The sequence below is a fragment of the Magnolia sinica genome, chromosome 5 (assembly GCF_029962835.1).
Source record: "Magnolia sinica isolate HGM2019 chromosome 5, MsV1, whole genome shotgun sequence".
Taxonomy (NCBI): domain Eukaryota; kingdom Viridiplantae; phylum Streptophyta; class Magnoliopsida; order Magnoliales; family Magnoliaceae; genus Magnolia; species Magnolia sinica.
This window is the reverse complement of record NC_080577.1, coordinates 81,371,750-81,394,547: the sequence shown is the minus strand read 5'-3', so window position 1 is coordinate 81,394,547 and position 22,798 is coordinate 81,371,750.

The following is a 22,798-nucleotide window of genomic DNA, read 5'->3' as shown; positions in this document are numbered from 1 at the left end:
CACCCAATCTGCGTCCGTCTTTGCATACCATGGTGGCCCACCTAGATTGTCCGTTCCCTAGGGTCTCTCTCTCTCTACGTGATGAATGATTCGATCATTGTGGTGAACCCGTGCGTAGAAGAGGCCCTAACCTTACTGGGCACAAAAATCAGGCCGGTCCGCTTATCAGATGGGCCCCACACTTAGAATTGAAGGTCCGTCTCAAAAAGCAGGTTTGGCTCACCTAGTGAGTGGATTAGCCTGATTTTGGAGATGGGTGATCTTCGTGATGGGGCCTACCATATTCATGGTACTGATGTCTTTGGATATAAATAGTTTAGATCATTCGAAGATAACCAAGATTCAAAGGCTAAGGGCCCCGCGTATCTGGTTGGAATGCGTGGGTATTCAAGCAAACCTTCAAAAACAGTAACTTGGTTTGTATGCCACGTGCCCGTCGATGGGAACAAGGCCCTAGCTTAAAACAATACCAACAGAAGGTTCCCTACCGTAAAAATAATATCTTACTGAAACTAACATCAACGGAAATTGAGGTTTTATTATTTATTTATTTTGCTTTTATATATATATATATATATATATATATATATATATATATATATATATATATATATGGAAACGCTCACCTTCAAACCAGTTTGTATGTACCACATACGAACTTTTTTGAGAACTCACCATATCTGATGATTCTCACAAATCTGAACAGTCCACATGAAGTAGAACCTCATGAAACCTCTTGGTACGAATTTTTACTTTGATCCAAAACTTTGGTGGGCCATGAAAAATTCAAATAGTTTCTTCCCTTGATTTGAATTTCTCTTTGCTATGGCCCACCAGAATCTTAGATCAGGGTGAAAATTCACCCCCTAAAGTTTCATGGGATTTTGCATCTTATGGACCGTTCTGATTCAATACCCATGACACGTGTGCAAAGGTGCGCACGTGCGTAGGTGCGTAGGTGAGCATGCCTCTCTCTCTCTCTCTCTCTCTCTCTCTCTCTCTCTCTCTCTCTCTACACACACACATTACTAAAGGCATCGAAAGGATTTCTGAATTGATTTGAAGATCCTTTCAATTTGCTAGGATCCATTTGTTCATTGTCTAGGATCCATTCCTTGAACGAAAATAGATTTTGTGAAATCATATTGAATATTTTACTATATATGATATATTCTGTACCTTGCTTTGCTTTACGCCACCAATCTTCACTCTGCGCTAAGCCGACTTTTCGTCATCGAATTATGTTGTTGATATGTTGTTAAATCTGTAATTCCTTAGTCTATCAATGCCAGATTCGATGTCATCGAGTAGGCTTCAATGCCATCGAGTATTTTCCAAATTTCCTTCATTGGTTACTGGATATATCGGTGTCATTTTTCGATGACATCGAGGAGTGTTCGATGACATTGAATGTCGGTCGATACCATCGAAGCTGGGTCGAGCAATCAAAGGTTTTCGGAAAATTCATGTTTTGTATTTGGACTGATTTGACGGTTTTTTCGATGCCATCGAAGTGGCTTCGATGTCATCGAAGGTTAAGTGTCGATGACATCGAACTGTTTCGCTTAAATTTTTGCAGATCAGACGGATCCGCAGAATTTATTTCTGATTTTATTTGGGATTCTTCCCAAGGCTATATATGTGAGTGTAAACGGAATTGGGAGGTATCTTGGGGTTTCTAATTCATCAAGAGGGTTTTAAGGGTATAACAAGGGTAAGATTTGATGTTGTTCGAATCAGGTAATCTCCTTCTCTTTGTAATTTTTACTTTCATAGTGATTATTCGTTGCTTTATAGCGTAGTTAGTTTTTTTTTTTTTTTTGTCGCAAGGGCTTTTCCACCTTAAAATCGTTGTGTCCTTTTCGTGTTTTCTTAGTGCGATTGGATTTCTCTCTTAGATTCATCTTCGTGTGCTTCCGCAATCCCCCAACAAGTGGTATCAGAGCAATCGTTGGGGTGCAGGATTGAATCTGTAAGAAGAAGTATTAATGGTGGAAAATCTGAAGTATGACATTGAGAAGTACTTAGGCAAAAATAACTTTGAGTTATGAAAGATTAAGATGATTAGTCTATTAACTTAGCAAGGGTTAGATGAGGTTCAAGTCTATGAATGACGATGATTGGAAGACTCTAGATAAGAAGGCTAAATCCTCAATCCGATTGTGCCTAACGGATGAGGTTTTCTACAATGTCATGAGGGAGAAAACTGCATTGGTGTTGTGGGTGAAATTAGAAGACCTTTATGCCAAGAATTCCCTTGAGAATCACCTACACGTAAAGCTGCATTTGTTCAACTTTAGGATGGCTGGGTGTGGAGATGTGGAGACTCCTTGTGCACTAGTAACACGATCCTTAATGTCAATGCCATTATCTCATCCCTTCAGAGAAAAGCGATGAGAAAGAAGAACAGTAGCATTAGGGCCACCACCAATGCTCTACTTATGAGAGGTAGAAATCTTGAACGGGAAACAAGATCCTTTAGATCAAGATCAAAATCCAAATCCAAGGGCAAGAGCAAGGATAAGTTAAAGTAGTAGAATTTGTGATGTCAGGGCACGGGAAGATAGATTGTACATATCCTAAGTCAAAGAAACAAAACTCAGAGGTTTCTTCCAAGGAGGCCGACATTGTCACGTCTGATGAAGAGACAAACGGAGGTGATATGTTGTTAGTGTCCATGATCAGACACTTGTACGATGATCATAGAAACGAGTGGATTCTTGACACAGAGGCTTCATATCATATGACTCCTCATTAGAGTTGGTTCGCCAGTTACAGGGAGTGCGATGGTGGATAGGTATTTATGGGCAATGATAATGCATGTAACGTTATGACTGTTGGTACAGTGCACATTAAGATGCATGATGGGATGGAGCGTATCCTAACTGATGTCAGGTACGTTCTTGATATAAAGAAGAGTTTGATTTCTCTCGGTACTCTCGAGGCAATAAAGTGCAAGTTCACCGGTATTAACGGTGTCCTTAAAGTTTCAAAAGGGGCAGTCATGGTTATGAGAGAGCAGAGGCACAGAAATCTTTACAGGTTGATCAGGAGCACTTCAGTAGGTGGAATGACAGCGGTTGTTGAAGACTCCACGTCTGCACGTATGTGGCATGCTCGTCTAGGCCACATAAGCGAGCGGGGAATGAAGGTACTTTCTGATCGTTGTTTGATTTCAACTTCTAAGAATTCTGATTTAGATATATGCGAGCATTGTATATATGGTAAATAATATAAATTATCTTTTAAATCTGGAAAATATGTATATAAGTGAATGCTAAATTATGTGTACTCTAATGAATGGGGGTCATCCCTATGGTTTCTGTTGGAGGGTCGTCATGGTTTGTCACATTCATTGACGACTACTACCGGAAAGTTTGAGTTTATTTTATGAAAAATAAATCTGAAGTTTTCACTAAATTTAAACAATGGAAGGCCATGATGGAAAAATAATTAAGGCGAAAAATAAAATTTTTAAGGATTAATAATAGCGGTGAATTTACTTCCATTGAATTTAATGAATATTGCAAATATAAAGGGACCATTAGGCACAACTGTAACACCCGTACTTCTCAGTACTCAAGCGTTACTTGATAAACTAAATTATGGATCCACTCATCTTCATTCCAGCCTAAATTCGATGATTAGAAGTAATCTTCATATATGGATCAAGCCATCCACCCATTAGAATCCAAGGTGGATCGTCATGTCACCGGATCCACATCCATCGGGCCCATGATGCTTAATCCAGCTATCGATCATCTGTTGACAACAATCAAACCATCAGACCATCAGGTCCACCATTTATTGGGACCCAAGCATCAAATTCACTGTCCTTCAAGTCCACAACACTCAATCTGCCAATCCACCAACTGATCATCACAATGAGACCACCTAATCATTGAATCAGTAGTTGGATTCTTATTAGGCAATCGCTCAACAATTTAAAACAATTCAATAGATAGACCTTAAAATCGGCCATTGAATAGCTATTAGTCCATATTACAAGCTCATCTAACCACTAGATTGACCATCTAACCGTCCATTATAGACCATGAAGCGTCTTGACCATCTGAACATTTTCTTGGGACTTTTGACCATTGGAGTTTGAATTGAAATCAGTCCAACCATTGGACTAATATGACTAAACGGAATGAGATAAGGAAACACTTGGCATGGCCCACTTGAGTTTTGGATCCACCTGATCTTTAATCGAAGACTCCGGTTGGGCCCTCCAAAGGGAATGGACGGAGTAGATTTACAAAGTGCATCACTGTGGGCCCCACAATGATCGTGTGTGTGCATCAGAAGTGGTGCACCTGCAGCACACCGGACCGAGAATGGGTGAAACTTTGTTTGACCCGATGAAAGCTGGAAATGGGAAGAATTTCTTCCCTTTTTCCCTCCGGTGCACAGTTTAAATGGGCAACGTCCGTGTGTGGCCATTGTGGCCCACCATCATGATCATCTCAGAAGATCCAAACAGTCCATCACGTTTAGGACGTGGCTTCGACCAAACCCTAAAAGGATTCACACGTTACTTCACACGTGCATGCACACAATTATAGGCACAAGGCGAGTTGTGTGCGGCTACTCTTTCAGAAATGAAATTTCTGTTTTTGTGAGGATGAGCTGGCAACCCAAGTGGAAATCTCTCCCTCCATCTCGAGCCTCCACCTCAATCAATCCCAACCCTCCATTCATTTTCCTTTTAGGGCTTCCACAGCTGTAGAATAATGGAATGAATCTTTCCGTTTGGAGCATTGGTTCAATCACATCTGTCAGTTTGTTTCTAGAAACTCTTCCAAGCCATCCATAGCGTTCATTCTAGGGCGAGCAACAATTCATCTCGCAGAGATAGGAAGCTCCACGATAAATTTCTCCCTCGTGTGAGAATTTACACACAGCCGAAAATACCATCACACACCACTTATATGGGAACATTGTGATGAATGGTGGGTCCCACAATGATCATTGACCAAATCCATACCATTCATAGGCATTAGATCACCGGATCAACCACCTATTGGGAAACTGCCATTGTTGAGGAGGTCATCTTCTCCGTTTAATCGAAAACACACCATTTGGTAATGGACCCAATCTTTTGATCAGGGCCATCCATCTGATGGACCATGATTCCAGAAGTGCATCCATAACCTCATATCAAAACCATCTTAACATGAATCGATTACATTACCACAAAAATAACATGTTTTAAGCAACGAAAACTGTAACTAATCCCTTGATTAGTTACAGTCCGAATCCTCTAGAAGCCGACTAATACCAGCCTATTAAAGGCTACATTTTAGGGCAACCTTTCCAAAAAAAAAAGGAAAACCGAAAAGAGAAGGAAAAGCTCCGTTTCTACCTCCCACGTTAGCTGACTCAAATCGAGTCGCGAGTCAGTCCGAGTCTGTACGAGCCGGGCGATTTTTATTGAGTCCAGCTACTGGACATCAACTGCAGAAAGAAAGAAGAAAGAAGGGAAAGAAGGACGAAGGAGAAAGAAGGTAGAAGAAGAAGGGAAAGAGAGAAAACGGAAGAGTTGTTGCCTTCTTGGCCGAGTCAGGTGTTCACCACCCCATGTATAGGGTTGCGATGTAGTAATAATCTCAGTAAGACCGAAGTCGAATCCACAGGGACTGAACCTTGTACGTATTCTGAAAGTAACCAGAACTATAACTAGAAGAAGATGTAATCTAAATCAGGAGAATTTAAGAGAATAATTGTAAACTACTTAACTAAAACTTGTAAAATTCAAAGGTGGGAAACTAGGGTTTCCAAGGATCCGCTGGTAGAGATCAGGGAGATCTATGCTTAATTTATAAACACAACTGGAATCAGAGTCCCATCTTCATCCAATTGGAAGATAATTCATTAAAATCCAAATATGAACTTCCTCTGATTTATTTTTCAAGAGATGAGAGGTATGAGAATTGGAATTGATTCCATCACAAAACCATGCCCATGAGATAAAGCAAACTACATAATTAACCAATCCACAAACAATCTAAGAGAGTTATGAACGTTAGGTAGGATTCCATCATCCAACCATGCCCATGAGACGATGGTGAACAACGAGATTCCTAAGTTCACAATCCCCATAATGCAAAGAGCATACTCAAAGCTATCGCAAATCTATAGTAATTTAAGTCACAACAAACCATTAAAAACTAAAAGTATTTCTTATAATCAACTAAAATCAAAGATAATTCAACTTAAACATGAATCAAACCCGTAGAAAACATCCCATCACACTACAAGCTTCACCTCTTAGTCCTAGCTAAGAGGTTTAGCTCATCATAGACATGATGATCTAAGTCTCTTAAGAAACATTAAAGAAAAAATAAAAACGAAAGAGGGAAGAAAAACCAGCCGTTCGTCCATGCTCTCTCTCTCTCTCTCTCTCTCTCTCTCTCTCTCTCTCTCTCTCCCTCTTGCTCCTCCACGTCTTGGCTGCCTGATGATGGATCTCTCTCTTCTCTTGTCCTTTTTATTGATAAAGGAAGGTCAACTGGGAGGCTGGAGTTAGTGAAAGCTTTCGTAAAAGGAGTTACGCACTCCTCTTTCGTAGCAAAACTACAAAACCCGTTTGACCTCGACCCGCTTTTGGCGTGGATAGACGATCTGTTGTGGCCATCTGATCCACTTATCCTCCTTGGTGATGGTTGGTTGCCCACTTGGAAGTGGTTTGGATGGTTCAGATTGTGGATTTGGCTGTGATCTAGGTCACACAATGGCCCACGTTAGCCGACAGTGTCCGGACTGCGTATTGCATGCGATTTTGGATTTTGTGTAACCAGTGGGGCCCACATTCCTTATTCTTTGAGAAATACACTCCGTCCATTGGATTCTTGACGAAATTTCAGTCGGGAATGGCCACTTTTGCTCGAGTTTGGTGCGGCCCATTGAATCTTTGCTTCTACCTTCCATTCTTGCGTTTGAATGCGATCTTCCTGTGTGTGCGTGCATGACAGCATATAGACACCATGAGTTTGGTCGGCCCCACACTCTGGAACGAATGGACGGTCCGGATCATCGAGATGGTCCACGGTGGTGGGCCACTACACGTCCCAGTGTATGTCCCTTGCGGACGCTTTATAAACAGAGATGGGAGTCAGGTCAAACCAACTTTGACCAAAAGTCTAGTTCCGTGCATGGCCGGTATGCATCCTTAGTGTACACGCACTATTGAATGTGGGGTCCACTGTGATGTTCATGAGAAATCTGCATCGTCCATCTACCTTCCCATCTAATTTGAGGGGTTGAGACCAAAATTGAAGCATATCCAGATATCAGGTGGGCCCCAAATCAGTGATTTAGGGCTAATCTTGTCTGTTGGTCCACTTCCACAAAGATCTAATGGATGAAATTTTACGTGTACGGTTACTTTATGATCCTCAGGCCAGATATAAAGTTTCATGCCAACCGGATAGTGGGAACCCTGTGATCTTGCATTCAGGATGATTTTTAGGCTTCGTTATCTTCAATCAGTTAGTTTTCTCGGATCTTTAGCGTATGAATTCTTCAATCTCGGTCTACTAAGATCCGTCCATTGCCTTGGTGATTCTTGAGTATCAAATCCATACTTTTAGCACCAATTTCAGTCTAAGCTCTTAAATTCACCTTGTAACAAAAACATGATTAAAATAGAATGTTTAAGCATTATCATGTACGTAAAACCAAGTAATAACTGAGTCTAATATGCAATATTTGACCCTTAACACAATCCCCAACCAACATTTTGCTAATCCCGAGTAAAGTATGCAAAAATCAATCCGAGAACCACAGGATAAATTTAATCAACTCAAGTGGCTTTTGAAAAGCAATCTAGATAGTAGAATTCCAAGATACATCAATGTTGGGCATTCCCTTCTCCTAACTCAAGCGCACGGTAAACTTCATGGCCAGGTTCAAAGTATTAATTCATCGATTAGAACAATTCTAAACATTGAGTTCCATGGGTGTATAGTGCAACCTCGACTTATCACAATTAAAGGTCCAATTCTCAATTTTCATGATATCATTGGTAACCAAAAGGAGCATTTCGGATAACCCAACCTAAACCAAAACTTGCCTTATAGTTCAACCTTTTTATTCTTCCAGCTTTTAATTTTTCCATCGATGGCTTCACACTATGTCAACATTTTTAAAGATCTTTAACAGGTAGCCATTTTCGATAACAACTATTTTTTTTTAGCTGGATATTCTTTCTTTTTTCTTTTCTTTTTTTTTATTTTTTCAAAGAACATGATGGACAAATTCCACAGGTTGGTTCCTTCCATGCTTAGTGATTACCAGGTTATCCCTTCAATATCGAACTGAAACCTTAATGTATAAGCTAGATGTGACATGTGAAATCATTACTCAATCAATGTTTAAAACTTCTAATCATAGAGTAATAATTCAAACTTAACTGTGAGGTTTAATAGGTAACTGAATCGAAGAGTCATAAATCACCAACAATAAGTATCTTATACTTCTAAATCAAGAATATCCTTCAAAATCACTCGAATTCACAAAATTTTCAGAAAAAATTTAAAAAATTTTCACAATTTTTTGCTCAAGACTGAGAAAACACTGATTATGTTACCTAACTTAATCTCCCATCCCCAACCTAAAATTGATATTGTCCTCAATGTAAAAGATGTAAGCATGTAATGCACATGAGACAACGAAGAGGTAGTACCTGACAAGGAGACTGTACAGCTTTTTCCAAAGAGATCTCAGAGTGAAGGTGGGTTAGCACAAGAGTTAAAACCAACAAAAAGCAACTATCATAAAATAAATGGAAAGTAAACTATCCTAACAGCATGAAGCTAACTATCCTATAACGACAAAAAGCAAACTACCCTAGTCCTATGAAAGCAGTAAACCTACCTATACCTCTATTAGACTAGGAGATCAATTCTGGTACACAGGATCATTCAGAGGTATGGACATGTCTTCTGAATCAAATTTCTTAACAAATGGCTTTAATCAATGTCCATTTACTTTAAAATCATTGCCATTGTTTGGATTTTGAATCTCGACATCCTTATGAAGATAAACATTGATAACAGTGAAAGGGCCGGTCGAACGAGATCGAAGCTTACCCAGAAAGAGATGTAACCGAGAATTATACAAAAGGACTTTCTGACCTGCCGTGAATGATTTTTGAAGAATGTGTTGGTCATGAAACACCATTATCCTGTCCTGATAAATTCTCGAGTTCTCGTATGCATTGTTCCGGATTTCTTCGAGTTCATTTAATTGTAGTTTGCGTAACAAGCCAGCGTTGTCCAGATTGAAATTCAGATTTTTGATTTCCCAGTAGGCTCTATGTTCTAACTCCACATGCAAGTGACAAGCCTTCCCATAGACAAGTGTCACGCCCTAGACTCGGTGATCGGACTCACAAGGAACCCGTTAGCCGATTCTGGCTGCAACAGCCTTCGTAGCACCCCATTCTCGGATCCTGAGATAAGATTTCGATTTAGGGACCTACAAGAAGGATTTTCATATCACAATTCCAATCTAATAGAGCATACCCAAGATCATAGCAAGTAAATCTCAGAAATAAACCAAGGAACACATTGCAAAATCCACTAAGAATTTAAACTTTACAGGTACAAGTTCAAAAGGAAATACGTAATATAGAAAGAGGGAAGGAAAGGTCTATGATAGGTCCTCAGCTCGTGCCAATCCAAATCCACAGCTCCTCCGCTACTGCGCTGACCTAGGATCTCCTGCATGCATCAATCGTGCATAAGCTTATAGAAAGCTTAGAGGGTGGTGAAAGTGTCTAACACTGGTGCTCAGAAAAAGATAGGAGAGGATGTATAAGGAAACATGAATGATACCAATACCACCACTACGTGAAAAATGGAAAAAAAGGACGGATTTAGAGATGGTTCTGGACCGTCTTTAAAATAACTTGGTTTAAAGACGCTTTATAGACGGCTGTAAACTGTCTCTAAAATTTTAGACGGCCCCTGACCATCCTTAATATTGTCTTAAAAATTTGAACGTCCATTTAAGATGGTTGTTGACCGTCTTATATGGGTCATCTGAGATGGTCATTGGCCGTCTGCATTAGAGACGGTCCTTGACCGTCTTATATGCGTTCATCTAAGACAGTCATTGGCCGTCTTTTACTTGCAATCTGAGACTATCAAAGACCGTCACTATTAGAGATGGTCCTTAACCGTCTTACAGCTCTGTCAAAGATCGTCTCTATTAGAGACTGTCAAGGACTGTCTCTAATGCTCAGGTCAAAAATGAAAAAGCTCAAAAAAATTATGAATTCTGAAAAATAAAAGTTGAGAAGCTTAGAAAAATAATTAACAATGTTTAAGAAAAATTTAAATTTTGAAAAAAAACTGTAATTTTATAAAAATCTAAATTTTGAAAAAAAAAATTAAGAACTTTGAATAATGTTGATAATTTTGAGAAAAAAATTCAATAAAAATATGATATTTTGAAAAAGAAAATTTAAAAAATTAAACAAAATTGTGAAAAAATTGATAAAATGTAAAAAAATATATTTTTTAAAAAAGAAAACTAGATTTTGTATTTTGACAACAAAAATTGAAAAGTTATATAACAAAAGTGAGATTAAAAAAATGATATTTTGAAAAAGAAAATTTAAGAAATTAAACAAAATTGTGAAAAATTTGACAAAACTAAAATTTGATGATGTAAAAAAATATATATTTTAAAAAAGAAAACTAGATTTTGTATTTTTACAAGAAAAATTGAAAAGTTAGATAACAAAAGTGAGATTTTGATGATGTGTTGTATATCCATGCTGCCCATACATTTCTCCAACCCATTTTTGGGCTAGCTATAAAAAATTGTGTAGATTTAAATCTTAAGTGGACCACACCATTGGAAAGAATGATAATATAGTATCTCGCCATTAAAAATTATAAAGAGCTCATCGTAAGGTTTTAGTAATGTTTATTTGCAATCCAACTTGTTGATAATGTAAAGGAGATCTAGATGAAGGTAAACTATAAAGATCAAATTGATCCAAAACTTTTGTGGCCTTCAAAAGGTTTTTAATAGTTATTCATCATTGTTTTGATTAGTATGGCCCACCTGATATTATTGATTTCTTGTGATTTGAAATCACTTCCTAAAATATGATGGAAAAATATATGGACAATGTCGATATACATAAAATATCTCAAGGTGGGCCCTACACGGTTAGAGTAACACCCATGAAGGAGTTACCTAAATAGTGAAATGCTACTATAAGGTCACCTCATGGAAACTTCCCATGAGGTTAATCTATGTGGGCCCCACCATGATGTGTGTAGAACATCAACACCATGCATTTGATGTGTCCCCTTTAAGTCCAAAAATCAGTCATATACAAGACTTAGGTGGGCCATGGCATCTAAAACTATGTGAAGACATCCCTAAAACATATAAAAGCATTTGGTGGGGCCCACATGAGTTTTGGATGTGTATGAAACTTGGTCTGACTCCTCATCCAAGTCGGACAAACATAATGAATGGGCTGGATCTATGAACCACATCTAGGTGGGCCCAATAAATGATTATGAATGTTTTAATGGGAGGGTAACTCTCTCAACTATAGTATGTGGTGTGGCCCACCCAAGTCATGGATTGACTTTATTTTTAAGCTCGTGGCCTACCATGGAATGGTGCATCTGATTGACGGGGCATATCCAAAGTTCAAGTGGACCCACCATAGAAAAGAGTGCGACAGTGACACCCACTATTGAATCCTTCTTAGGGCCCACCGCGATGTTTATTTGAGATCCAATCTGTTTATACATTAATACAGACATGGATGCGGTTAAAACTTGGTCTGATCTTGTAAGTGCCATAGTTTATAGCCATTTGTGTTGTTAAATTTGTGGTGCCAAAGACACTGTTATGAAGCTTGCATCTGTGAAGAACAATGCTCCACTCAAGATCAACTTAGGTTGACAAGCACTGGTCACAAGTCAAGAATCTCAAGAAGCTTTCAAGTTCTACCTCAAGAACTCAAGAAGCTTTCAAGTTTGAGCTCCATCAAGACTTCAAGCTTCACTACTTTCAAAGGTCACTTGTCTCCTATGTTCAATGTCCTTACTTCACTCCTGAGGTATGACTGACCTTAGGTTGACCTTTAGAGTAGGTCATTCTAGATACATAATTCATATATTTTCTATAAGTGAGTTTGGTCTGTTCTAAGACTAGTCCTGGACTTTGTTCGACTAGTCCTAGCACTGCTTTGACCTATCTAAACATTTCCTGGATCAGTCGTAAGTTTGTTACAAAAAATGAAAATTTTCTGTTAGGCTTCGACTAGTCTTGAGGATTGTTCGACTAGTTGTAGGTATAGTGTCGACTGCATCTTCGACCTATCGTAAAGCTATGACTCAATGTATAGCGCTGAAATTCGACTTGCTTCGACTAGTCATGTGAAACCTACGACCAGTCGTAGGAGACCCACGACCAGTCGTAGACCACCTACGACCAGTTGTAAAATTGCCAAATCTTATCATGCCCGAATTTTCAAATATCTGTTGGTTCTATGACCAGTCGTAGAGGTCCTTAGACCAGTCGAAGACGTGATTTGCTCACCTATAAATAAAGGACGAATCTTAGAATAAATTAAGCAATTCAAGTTAATTTAATTCGATCTTCTGAGAGATAAGTCGGTGCTCCATTTAAACTAAGTGTGCATATTTAATATTCTCTTTCTTTAGCTTTGTTAATTGGTTTTGTTTCTTGCATTCCAATCTAATCTGAAAAGAGGAATTGTTGTTTTCCTTTTTTTGAAATCAAAATCAATTAGAGCTAGCCCTTTTGTTTTAATTTAAAATCTATTATAACCTAGAACCATTATAAAGTGAGTATTGGACATTAAACCTTGACATTCAAATGTCTACTCTGACTTGGTTCTTCTGGGCTGCTACAACGAAGGAGAAAATCAGGTATTTTACAATTTGTGTAATTTACATTGTTTGGTTTTATTTGAGGTTAAGCCAGAAAAATCTTAAAGTTGTTGGTTATCTGAGGAGAGCCAGAAAACTTAGAAGTGAGGTTTTTTGAATTGTGTAAGCCATTTGAAAAAGACACAATTGTGAAGGTTTTGGGTGAACCTATGAAAACATATTTGATAGTGAACACTAATATCCCCTGTGTGAGGATATTAGGAGTGGAGTAGCATTCTGTGTGGCTGTTGTTTAATAGTTGGTGAACACACAGGCGAACCACTATAATTCTTTGTATTGTGGATGTGTGATTTATATTTCCTATCTTTTATCATTCAGAATTGTGAAATGTATGTGTGGATGAGAATGTTGTAAATTTTAGATTTCAAGCTCAGTGGGGAATGTTGTAATAATTTAAAGTTACATTTTAGCATTATATTTTTTGCTATCTATTTATTACGTTGAGCTTCTGTTTCTCTATTTGTTCTAGAAATAAGGTTGTCCTACCATAAACTTTGATTTTTGGTGTAAGATTCTCCTTAGAACAATTTGTGTTTCTATTTCTCTATTTTAGGTTGCTTTCCATTCCTATTTTGTGGTTGGTGTATATCTATTCTTTGTTTCATATTTTGCAGTATTTAAATTTAATTTGGCATAGTCCTATTCACCCCCCCTCTAAGACATATAGCTTGGCCATTTCAGATCCCTCATCTAAGTGGGGCACACATAATGAGTGGGTTAGATATGTGAATCACATTTAGGTAGGCCCAATATATGATTATAAATGTTTTAAGGAAACCCTTCTCTACTAAATTTAGGTGAGTTACTCGTTACCCTTACTAGAGTAAACTCTGTGGGGTCCACTGTTATTTATTTATTTTATCCACTCCATTCATCCATGTTAACAGATAATTTGAGGTCTAAAGAACAAAAACAAAGCATATCCAAAGCTCAAGTGGACCACACCACAGGAAATAGTGTGATTGAACCTCTACCATTTAAAATTTCTTGGAGGCCATAGAAGTTTTGGATCAAGCTGATGTTTGTGTTTTTTATTCATTCATATATTTTTGATATTATGAACAACCTTTAACCATTTTTGGACAATCTGATCAGTCCAGATTGAAGAGTAATAACTTCAGATGTTTAAATCAAAATTCACTCAAATTGTTGATCAATCTTGTTTGCCCAATATCTTTCTCATATGTAACATGATCGGGGCGAGTAACTAGTCAATTTAAGGGTAATGATCAGTAAAATAGAGTGAATGGACCAGACATGTAAAATGGGTTAAATATTCTATTCAAAATTATGACCCAACTTATTGACACCCTTCTACTCTAAGAATTAAAGTTAGTAAGTTTTGTGGGGCCTATCATGATGTGTGTCGAACATCAACACCGTACATTTGATAGAAGTTTTGGATCAAGCTAATGTTTGTGTTTTCGCTTCATTCATATCTTTTTGATATTATGAACATGTTGGATGGAAAATAAACATTATTGTGGGCCCAAGGAAGGTATCAACGGTGGAAATCATTATTCCACACTGTTTTGTGTGGCATGGTCCACTTGAGTTTTGGATTTACCGAAAATTTGGAATCAACACACACCGTTCATCCATTTTTCGAGATCATTTTATAGAATTATCTAAAAAATGAATCATATCCAAAGATTAAATGGGCCACACCACAAATAAGGGGAATAGATTGGCTACTCCCCCTAGACCATCCAATGGTTGGTGGTTGGTGTTGTGTGGGCCCCACCATAATGTATGGCCCCACAAACCATTTTTTATTATTTTTTATTTTTTTTTACTTTTGAACCAATTAGATTTCAAATAAACATTACGATGGGTCTTAGGATAGTTTTAATGGTGGGAATCACCCTCCCGTTATTTTCTGTGGTGGGGTCCACTATAAATTTTTATGTCTCATTCTTTTGCTCGTGACTTAAAATGATATCTGAAAATGGATGGACGATGTGGATATAACAAATATATCATAGGTTTTTATATTTTTTAATATTATATATATATGGAAAAGGTTTTATATGTCGAGCTCATTGGAACTCCCCATGAGGTCCAGCTATGCGGGCCCCACCATGACGTGTGTCAAAAATCAACACCGTGCATTTGATGGGTCCCCTTTAAATTATGGGATATCCAAAAATCAGCCGTATATAGAACTCTGATGGGCCATACCATCTAAAATCATGTGAAGACATGCGTAAAATATATAAAACACTTGGTGGGGCCCCACCTGAAATTTGGATGCATCTGAAACTTGGTATGACCCCTCATTCAAGTGGTAACACATAATGGATGGCCTAGATTTTTAATGGTGGATGTCCAATCACTATTGTTTTTGCATTGTGCCGTCCACCCAAGTTTTAGTTCACGCTCATTTTTTGGGATCGATGATAAAATTATGTTGAGAAATGGATGGACGGCATGGATGAAACAAATCGATCATGGTAGGGCCACAAAGCCATACTAGATCCAAAGCTTAACTTATGTTTTCTTTTTTCTGTTTTTCACCGTGAGTTTTGTATTTAATGTAAAATAGTGGTGACTTGTTCATAACAATAGTGGCTAAGATATAGAGTTATCCAGACCATTCAAAAAATCGGTATAGTTGTAAATGGTAAATATTTATACATTTTTATTATATAATACAATCTTAACCATCCAGAAATTAGTCCCATACATGTACTACCGTTAATAAAGTTTGTGTTATTATTTAGTGGAAAACTCACATCTTAAGATTTCAAAATTTTATCTTATTTGGAAGAGGATTTCCATATCCATCCCAAATCGATCGAGCATCATTTTCCTCTTTTCCCTCTTTTCCCTCTTTCATCTTCCATCGAGTGCCCCCATTCAAACGGCCCCATCGATCGCTTTTTCCGACACCAGATCGGCATTCTCCGGTGCTAGTGCTCAGCTCCCATGTCTAATATCAAGCCAAAGACTAAGATCTCGTTCGCAGGAACATTCGCCAGCAATGCTTTCACTGCCTATGTTGCAGAGGTATCAATCCTTTTCTTTTCCCTATTCTATTTGATTTCAAAGTTAAATTGAGTGGAATTTGGTTGTGTTTGCTTGATCTTGTTGTTTTGATCTTGATCTTGTATTTTTGGCCTCTTTTTTTTTGCATTTTTACTGTAAATTTTCGGTGATTCATTTTAGTTTGATTAAACAGATGTTCTTGTTTGATCTGGTTCTTTTGACCTCGAATTTATATATTTTTACAATTTTTCTTGCATTTTTTGCTCATCTAGTCAAATTTAATCAGTTTGGATTTTCTTTTTTCTTTTTTCCTGTTTTGATGGATCTTTGGTTGACTTGTAATAGTTTGATATTTTTAACTGTAGAACTTTCGATCTTCATGCTACATTTGCCTAAATTTTCAGCATTTTCCTGTTACATTTGCTATTTAATTAACGAATTTTGAAATGCATGAATTTTCTAGTTTTCTTTTTCTATTTCTTTTTTCCTTTGATAGACAGCAGAGAGGGCAATGGCTTGCATTTGATAGACAGCAGAGGGGGCATGGATTTATGGAGGCTTGCATTTAGGAAATCCATGGATTTGACAATCCTTGCAAACGATAAATAGGGGAGATTTGAAATCCATGGATTTCACAAATCCCTGCCAAAAATCCCTCGCCCCAAATAGCCCCTAAGTAATCAAAGTAGAAAAAATAGTGAACACGTTGATTAAGTGATGACACATGGAGAAAAAGAAAAAGAAAAAAGAAAAGAAAAAGAGACTGTGACATCAAAGAGATCTCAAACCTGAATTAATAATGCTAGTTTAGAAACATCCTCAGTGCATGAGTCACTGAGACTAGACCGCCTTGTCTATCTCCAAATGTATACAGTGGAAAGAAGTAATCAAGAGGTGTTGCAAGAATCCATACTTCCTCTTATATTTTCATAAATCTTTATGTTTTTAGATACCTTTCAAGATGTCGTCTGGTGTGTATCATCTTTAAGGCCTAGCTATCCTTTATAATATGGTTTTGAAGGGTGTGCTCTTTGGTGAGCATGGGTGTGGCTTGTGAGGATCAACTATGGAAAGGTTGAGTCAGGGGTCCTCTAAACTCTGATTTCTCAGGACAGTTATGGCAAGGATTAGTTACAATTCACAACTATAGTTATGGAAAATGATTTTCGCAACAAAATTTACATGCATTATTAGCCCAGCTTGTATGTACTTGTATCTTGGTTGCATTCTGAACATTTCACTAGTCAAAAGATTCTTCTCCAATGTTCTTGATCAGATGCTTACAGAAGGGGAGAGAGATCTTTGTCCAACTTCAGAAGGGCATGGAGCAGAACCCTCATAGAAGCATTGCAGTAATGTTGATGATCCTTAGCTAAATCCTGATCAACCATGGTTCTGTATCAAGACAAAGTCCCCTCTAGTTTTCATATTTGTAATAACACCATTCCTTTTTGTCCTTTATAAACAAATCCCCAAACTATGACTGTTTTAAGATGATAGCATAACTAGTGTTAGCTAAGCTACCAAATTAAGTTTTTGCCCCTTCTGATTTGGAAAACGTTAGTTGCTCTACTAGGTTGTTAAGGCGATATTCATGATGTCAAAAACTGCACAAGTGGCATGGTCACAACTTAAAACTGTTTATATCGCTGATCCTATTTTAGTAGTAACTTAAACTAATAATTACAATAGTTTGATTATTAATCAGCCAATTGATCTTCATTTTTTTGGATGATCAATGAAAGGAAGTGGGTGGTCATTTGCAGTTCCCTTCGCTTCTTTGGGCCATGCTTCTTAAGCTAGTAAATATTTCATCCATCATTTCAGAGTATTGCAGTGGCCTTCATGTTTCATTCACCTCCACCTTTTATTTTACCATGATTTAGAAAAGAATTATAGATAGTGAATGTCATTTGCAGTTCATAAGATGGAAACAAAGGGTAACCATGCCTTGGTTATTTTACTAACATCTTTAATATTTGACAAAAAAAAAAGTAGTAAATGAATGTGCATGTATCAACCGTCGTCTCTAAATATGATGGGAAGGAATCTAGAATGTATTCCAAAAAAAAGAAACCTCTTGCTTTTATTCTATTTCCCAAACTCCACCTCATTTTATGCATGACTTGGAGCTACTTACACTAATAGATCGTTAATTAGTCAACTGAAAAAGTTAGTCTTACCCTTGGTTAAGCACAAATATCACTATTTTGCCATGCATTTGAATTAATCTTCTTTTATATACTAAAATTTAATTTGGTCTAGCATGAGCCTAGGTCCGGGCCTAGCCTAGCCTTGTACATGTGGCATATGACTCGAGAATCAACCTAACAAGTCCTGATTTAAAGCCCAATGTTTAAAGTAAAGGTGGATTAATGTTGAGTCTTGCCAATGTCTATTGATATTAAATTCCATGATGTTCAAGGGAAGAATTACCGTTGTGCCATACTAAATTTTTATTAGTAAGGGTTTAGCCAATCTTAATAATTTTTATGGATGCAGAGGCCAATTAAATGTTTTGAGAGAGCAGCTGAAAGGTGTCACACAGATTTACTATCCAGTATAGTTGCATCATGTTCTTGGGGTAAACATGTCGCCGTTGGCAGAGGAACACCTTTCCAAATTATGTGGAGCAAGAAAGAAGTTAGTTTTCTTCCCTTTACCATTGTTGTTTGATTGTTAATCCATGCAACGATTATTTTTTTATACCATAGGTCTTGGCACTTGCTATTTTTCTTAGAATTTATTAATTTAATAACCTAGCTGTGTAAACTATTAGACTTTGTTTCATAAGCATAAATATAAATCACCAAGAAAGTAATCTTGTTGGAAATCAAATGATGTCATAACAGATGTGTATGATTTCCTCCATTTGGTAAGCACTATTTCTAGTGAAAAAGAAGTAAGCAATGAATGTCTAGGTGCAGATGTTGATGAAAAAGAAGTAAGCAATGAAGCAGCCCGTTCAATCTGATCAATCTACTCCCTGGGGAGGTTGGAAATCAAATGATGCAGGAAATGAGAAGGTTCAAGATGCTAATCCCAAGATGTAAATTGTTGGAACCAACTGAATGATTCATCTGCCAAACCACATGTTTAGGATAAGGACAAGATGCATGGTCAATCTAATTTTGTCTAAGGTAGTCAGAACCCAAAGGGTACCCATACAGAGAGATCTTCAAATATTGGTGGTTGGAATGAAGACAAAGGACAAGATGAGTTGAATCAACTAACAAGATCTCCTGTTTGGTGTTCTTCCCCTATTGAGAAGTCTTCAGATGACAGTAGTTGGAAAGAAAATAGAGCACAAGCTTGATTTCTATCAACCGACCAGAGCTCCTGGATGGGGTTCTTCGAGTAGATTCATTACACTCAATAGCAGAAGAGATGTAGATTCATTAAACTCAATTCAAGTATGGTTTGCACCAATTCAAGAGACTATACATTAGGCATTCAATATATAAGATTAGAGTGAGATTGATTAGGCATTTAAATGTGTTGCAGGATGTTGTTTGAATTACTTGTCCTTACAGGTGCACAAGTTGGGATGGATTAGACTTCTATCTTGAGAAAACGCCATGATTTCAGGTACTTATTATTGTAATGGAAAGTTAAAAAATTAAAAGAGAGAGATAATGAATTCATGGAAAGAAATGTTCTTTATCATTAGGTACTAAACTTCAAGTAATGTATGAAGTGCTTTATCCAAGCCTTGGTGCCACACATGTATGAAGTGCTTATTAGATGTTGTGAAATATAATGCCAACAATTAGTATTTCATGTCCCATAATGTGTTTTATTTTGTTCTTTCTATGAAATTGGCTTCTTTTTTCTAAACATGTACCTATTGCATGCATTTTCTTAGTAATTGGCATCCACCCATACATGGTATCTGTTTTTTTTTTAATTTTTTTAATTTTTTAATTTTTATTTTTTTAATGTTGTTCTATGATTGGACTGGTTCCTTCTTTCATAGCAGGCATTCTGATATCAATCTGGTCGAGTTGGGAAAGGAAGCAGTGAATGAAGATGATAGAGTTGTCTTGTTTTCAGCAACAAATCTTACTAGGAAGTTTGACATTATGGGTTTAGAACAAGAAGACATCATTCCATTGTTCATAATTAGTAACAACAAATAGCAAGTCAAAGAATTTCCTGATGCTGATGGATTCTTGCTTGGAAGGCCACTTCTCAAATGATGATGGAATTGAGTTGGTCCGATTGGCTTCTCGTTGCTTCCAATATGAACCTCGTGAGAGGCCAAATGCAAAGATGCTTGTGATTGCTCTTACTTCTCTTATCATGCAACAATTTCACGGGTACTTGCTTATGTTTACTTCTTTTTTTTTTTGCAATTTCACTAGTACATGATAGCACAACAACATTACTAGTTTGTGTATGAAGCATTACTTTCCATCTGCTGAATTTTACTTTATTGGCCCCCTGAGTACAAATCTCTCAAGTCTAGGAACTACACCAAGAAAGTAATCTTGTTGGAAAGTAGGTTCATCCAAATGAACTCTTGCTATTATCAAGTAGGTTCCACCATATTTTCTGATATTTTATTTCATTTGGTAGTGGGATTTTAAACCCCACTCTTGCTACTTATGTATCTGTTGGTTTTCTTTGTTAGAAAGGGAAAGATTTGTGGAGTGGTCATTAATAGGCTGTAGTATGTCATTATTGTAGAAAGGGGTTTTCTATCATTGTGCTTTGTTTATGTTTGTGTTGTGTTTGTTTATTTGTTGTATCCATTTGATGTGTTTTCTTAGTGGGTATAATTTGGATCTCATGATTGGAAAGTTGTTCAATCCGTTAGTGAGTACAAGATTGGCAATGTGGTTTTCTATCACAGGTCTGGGTTTTTAATATGCCAATATTTTCTACAGATTCTGGAGCCATGCCAAAGTAATCTTGCTTATCATCCTTTTAATCCTCAGACTATGGGCATCCTTGGTTTGCTTGCTGAGATATATGCACTACCAAACCTTGAAATGAACCTGAAGTTTGACATTGAGGCATACAAATGCAAATACTTGCAAATACATGTAGATAGGTAGAGGAGATTGATACAGTCATGTAGATAGCTTCTATGTGGTTGTATTGAGAACATGAATGGCATAAATAAATCGAAGGATGCAACAAAACCATGTTTCTTCCTATAGCTAATACTATAGTTTTTAGAAGTAAGCAATGATTTATCATAACAAATTGTGGAAAAGAATAGAAATTTGTGGAAAAGCTCTCCCTTGACTTTTTGTAGCTAAAAATGCTTGAATTAGCTAAAATATGTGATGTCTAATTGCCTATGTATATGATGTGTATATGTAAGCGTCTTTGATATGCACGTGGATGAATGATGGCATTCTTTTTCTTAGTTAATGCACTATAAAATTCAAAAGGATGAAGATGATGGAAACATCCTTTAGTTGTCCATTATTATGATGATTCACTTTCATATTTAAGGAAATGAAATCATTATATAACTACACATCTCATCTCAAATTGCATCAGGCTCTAGCAATAGGAACACTAAAACTTACATATTCCCTGTTTTTTTTTTTTTTTTTTTTTTTGTTTTTTCTGTTATATATCTGATTTTATTTTAATTTTTAGAAAAAAGGGTGCTAGATAGCCATTTGAACCTGTCCTTTTCCTCAATTTTTCAATTAAATACTTGTATTTTCAAATGGAGATTAACCACTTTGAGAAGAGTAAATTCCATTAGTTACGTAGTGTTTTAACTTTTAGGTGAAGTTTTAGAAGAGTAAATTACATTTTTTGTTGAGGTGTTTTGTTTTTTCATTTTTCAATTTTCAATTGTAATTAAATTGTTCTTAGCCTTTCCTTCTCCATCATCCTTCAGCTATTAATCATCCTTAATGGCATATATATTTTGGGTTTTTGCAGGCTGCTGAATAGGATTATGAAAGAGAGAAGCTTAATGAAAGAATAAAAAAACTCTCTGGTGGTGTTGCTATCATTCAGTTATTCTTTAGGAATCTTCTTCTCCCTCAAACACGATGGTTATGATTGAACTACAAATTGGTATAAATGTGTTCAATTCCCCTATATGTATGCATGCACACATGGATTTTTTTTTTGTATGGATGGATCATGCATGGTTTTATGATAAAACACATGTATGTATGTGTGTATATGTATGCATGCACGCATGGATGGATGAAACATACTCATGCATGCATGGATGGACAGATTATGCATGTATGTGTATACATGCATACATGCCTGGATGGATTTATGTGTGTGTATATGTATGTAGTATGCATGCATGGATGGAAGACTAGATGGATAGATCATCACGCATGTGTGTGTATGTGTGTATGCATGCATGGATAGATGGATGGATTGTTAGATCATGGATGGATGGATCATCATGCATGTGTTTATGTATGTATGCATGCATGGATGGATGGATGTATCATCATGCATGTTTGTATGCATGTATGTATGCGTGATCCCAAACCTAAACCCCAGGTATCCAGATGCTTTCAGAGTACAGGTAGCGATAAAAATTGTTGATCGATTGTGGCTAGTAGACAAAGGGATGAGTAACCAACAATACAAATATGGGAGGCGTTCCCTAGGTATCCAGATGCTTTTAGATATATTTATATTATTTTTAGATGTATTAGCTCAAAATTAATGGAGCAGACCCGGATGTGCATCGGAGCTATCCGGATGAGCGGGGGTCCCTAGAAGGTGGGAACCGCTGTTATGACCATGATGAAGCTGTCCATTTCCTATAGACAACATTGGAGGGGCCTGACCATTTGGATAGGCCATGTTTATGTATTTGCTCGAAATTAATGGAGTAGACTCGGATGTGCGTC